At 32.6% G+C, this 4,741-nt stretch overlaps 1 pseudogene; it reads left to right on the plus strand.

Annotated features, from left to right (window-relative positions):
• The window catches only part of LOC112524794, a 4,609-nt pseudogene extending 1,060 nt beyond the window's left edge, over nt 1-3,549 (plus strand).
• The last annotated feature ends 1,192 nt before the right edge of the window (nt 3,550-4,741 follow it).

Here is a 4,741-nt window from a genome sequence, read left to right on the forward strand (position 1 = left end):
TATTTATTAATAATTAATAATAATAAATTACAATTAATATTAATGAGGTTATAACCGGAAAAACCTTCTTTAATATAATAATAATAGTAATGGATGACAATTATGATAACAATTTTGTAATGACTAATAATATAATACATTATCATTTAAGATGAACATACATGAACAAGAGTATTACTGGAAAAAAAAATTCATAAAGTTTGTTACTGCCGATTAATGACATTAATGTTCATAATCCATTGTCATTAATAAAAAAAAAATCTTCATCATTATGAACATTAATATGCACATAGCATTCCCCTATATGAACACGAGTTCACTTATGAACAATGTGATTATGTTCATTAATATTCGAACAATGTTCACTTATGTTCACAAAAGTTCACTTAGTTATTCTATCTTTCATATATTAACAGACAATGAACATTGTACACTTGTGAAAATATGTGCACCGATGATGTCGTGATATTTTCCTACATAACGTTCATATCAATGGAAACGACATTAACAATACGCTTCAAAAATGTTTACTTGTGATTTATTCACTTGGACTAATAATTTGCCTATTGTGTATATTAATATTCACATTTAAAAAAATGTTTACTTGTGATTTGTTCACTCAAATTAACATTAAGATTAATTTTGTTTATTGATAATATATTGTGTAATTTGAATAAATGATCATAATCTCAACAATCAAGCAACCATTAGATTGTAACCACTCATTAATTAATACAAAATGTAACTTACATGTATGTATAATTTACCTTTATGTCATCCTTCCCATAATCAATATTTTATTGAAACCTATCACAAACAATAAATCATATTGGTCAATTAGATTAACATCAAAATTGAGTTAACAAAAGAACCTAGCTCTATATATAGAAATTGGTGAATAGTCTAGAACTGGGGTATTTGTGGAAAAGTTCATGGCATATGAACACCTATGAACACCATATGGTTATGAACACAATCTTATGAATGTCTTATGGTTATGAACTCATTCTTATGAATATCTATGAACATATATGAGCACATTTTTATGAATACATTATCGCTATGAACACATTCTTATGAACAGTTATGAACATCATTAAATACCATAAAAGTAATTTACACAAAAAAAATGTAACATCTCATTAAATACCATAGTAACTTACACATAAACTTTACCTATTTATCCTTCATCATTAAATCAAACATTTGAAGTAACCTCTACTAAAGAATGAATCTTATTGATCCAATAAGTTTACAAAGTTAACACCATATTCTTGGTTAAAGACCTCTATAATTTTTAGTGTTGAGTTGGAGATGAAAACACCTCATTTTTTGTGTTTTTAGTGTTGGAGATGCCTTTATAAGCTAGCTTATGTTTACCCAAATGTGTAACAAAAAATTAAGCTCGTTTATGTTTGCAAAACAATGCCTAATAATTTACTCATTTTCTAAGTTTGGCATAAAATTAAGGTAGGTATTGAGGAATGGTCGCGAAACAAGTCCATAGTCACAGTTATCGTGTTCCCGAACCATATCAAGATCAGGTTTCTATACCTGACTTCACGTTTCCCGTGCTTTTTAGTGTAAAAGTAGATGTATCGAGATTTTTGACACAATGATAGGTTGTGGTAGTGATCTGGAACGGGCCTAGCACACATGGTATAATCTCAAGAAATCGCAACTGTTGCCAAAGAGGTTCATGTATCTTCGAGATCTTCGAACGTCAAAGTCTCGAGGTCGGATGGATACGAAAATATGTGGCAACATTCAGAGGTATACATCTTAAGTCGATTCTTGACATAAATGGATACAAATCTATTTAAACGTAACCATTTTCAAATATACGATAACTTTAACAGATCAATCGTGTTTTTGGTGGCGGGAGAGTTGTGTTCCAAGAGGGACAGTCTATTGAAGCGGATACCATCTTACATTGCACTAGGTATGAACTACAACGACACTTTATTCCTGCAAAACTATTACTAGTTTTTATATTTTCTAGAAACCCTAGTTACAATCACCAAGGTTGGATTGGATTGGTATCTGCTCGTCATGCTTAAATTATATGAGACATCAGGTTGAATACATATCATGACATACATGATACATCCAATTGCAAGAGCATATGGAACATTCGTTCGCAATTGTCAAATTGTTGTTTTGATTCGGCATTTGGTAGGTACAAATTCCATTTCTTGTTTCTAAGAAAAACCGGTGACGTACATGTGGACGACAATCGCGTTGGACCGCTTTATAAACACGTGTTCCCTCCATAACTCGCGCCTAGACTCACTTTCGTCAGATTAACCTACAGTATGTTGTTCATTAGACCGTTAATTTAATCTAGGATTAAGGATGGAAATGGGGCGGGTAATGCATCCCCTGTTCCCTACCATGACCCCGTTTAAGCCCCCTTCCCCGAACCCGCCCTGACTAATCCCCCAACGGGTTCTAGGGGAAGGAATCCGCGGCAGGTTCGAGGAACCCGTTGGGTACATGTTTAGTAAAAAAAAAACAATGTATTTTAAAATTAAAATTATAGTTATCGCCATTACATCAACTACTAGTATTGAAATCAATTATTTATCATTTAATAATAAATATATATATATATATATATATATATATATGTGTGTGTGTGTTTGTGTGTGTGTGAGAACACATGCTATATACATATATTAAATAAAATAAAAAATTTAATTAGGTAAGATTTGGGGTGGGTAATGTCATCCCCAACCCCGATTCGAGTACCTGTCCTAATCTCGTTACCTGCCAAAGTGGGGAATCCCTGCCCCGTTAGGGTCAGGTACCCGTAGATACCCGCTCCTACGGATAAAATTTTCATCTCTGTCTAGGATACATCTATAATCGATATATATATATATATATATATATATATATATATATATGTCTTATGTTATTTTTCGTTCTTACTATCATCATGAAGATCAAGGCGTTGTGTTTCCAATATTTGAGTTGCAATCGAAGTGGATAGTGCTTGCATTATCTGGAAAGATATTGTTGCCGTCATAAGACAAGATGTTGATCGATGTTCGTAAACATTATCACGAAATGAAGGAAAACGGGGTCCTGAAGTACTAATCTCATTCAATAAATTTTCAGGTTTCCATATCGATCCTTATTGTTATTCCATGAATTTCTATAATATCAACCGAATAACATTATTGATTACTTTTACAAAAAAAAAAAAAAAAAACCAAATCAACCTTTGGGTTTGAAATGAGTCTAATCGGACTTTTTCAGGTCGGACCAAGGCCTTGAGAAAAAAAATACTTGGCCTGATTGAGTTTTTCTTGGTCCTCGCTGCGCTCGGGCTTACTAGGTTCAAGCTTTTTTTATGCATCAAACGCTTCTAACTTCAAAATCAATGGAAAATGAATGGCTTTGATGACAGTTTGAATACATCGAATGGTTAGCTGCTTAGGTCGGATGTGAAGAACGTTTATGAACACTTCAGTTCTTGTCCTAATGCTTCCCGAGATACGTTAGTTTTATAATCTTCATAATTTTGTTGTATAGCATGATTAGTGATCGATAATCAAGATAAATCGAAGGCAAAAGACAATAATACAAATCATTGTATCAGAAGTTGTGTTTTGTATATGTATGTACGTATCGAATCATATAATTTGAATGGTGGTTGAAGAAGTCAGGTGATTGGGGGCATATACCTAGGAGCGAGGGCCATAAAAAAATTGAAATCGAACAACCAATCAGAATCGAATGAGGTTTGGAATAAATGGTTTCAGGTTATTCCGAAATCTTAAGTGAAACATAATTAACGACAAATAACATATACTCTGACAAAATTTAAAAAGTATTTCAAAAAGCATATACTCTGACAAAATTTAAAAAACATTTGAAAACATAATCTGACAAAGTTAGTGCAATCAAACGCGTGATCAAACATGATTAAATTTCATTGATATATTCTAATTACGATATATTTCATGTTAACTCTCTAAATTTCTTATAAAATTGAGATCTTTTCTTGTTTTTCAACTTGTATTTGTTTAGGGTTCAATATATGAAGTCATATTAATTAATCTACCACTTGGTGAAACAAAAATAAATACTTTAGATCTGAGATCAGATCTGAATTACACCAATTTAAATTGAGTTCTTCTCCAAAACACATGAACTAAAAAATTTAATCAGGAATTTATACATCTTTGGTTGAGTTGAATTGTACCTCAACACGAGAACCCATGAAGGAATTGGCTGAATTGAGTTGTACAGAAACTGGGAATGATGATAAATAAGTACAGAAGAATGGATTTTGAGCTGAGTGATTCAGAGATTGTACAATACAAATTACAAACAGCAGGGAAGCGAGAGTAGTACTACAAAAAGGGCTTCTTCACCAAAATAGTCTTTCAAGAAAAATCAAATTACAAAAATAACCCTAATTTTCAAAAAAACAACTATTTCCTTATTTCTCTTGAAAAGACACGAACAGGCCTACCATAACCCAAAAAAAATAAAAAAGATGACGATGTGACATAAGAGATGGGACCCATCACTGACGGTTATGCACCATGGAAGGGTAACACCCCTCAGCGTGTAAGGGCCCCACCTGGCCCTCTTTTCGAGTTAACTTATATTTTGTCTTTTTACTTCAACCTCTCTCTCTCTCTCTCTCTCTCTCTCTATATATATATATATATATATATATATAGAGAGAGAGAGGGGGGGGGGAGGGAGGAGGAAGAGAGTTAGG

The sequence above is a fragment of the Cynara cardunculus genome (assembly GCF_001531365.2).
Source record: "Cynara cardunculus var. scolymus isolate 2C chromosome LG 13, CcrdV1, whole genome shotgun sequence".
NCBI lineage: Eukaryota > Viridiplantae > Streptophyta > Magnoliopsida > Asterales > Asteraceae > Cynara > Cynara cardunculus.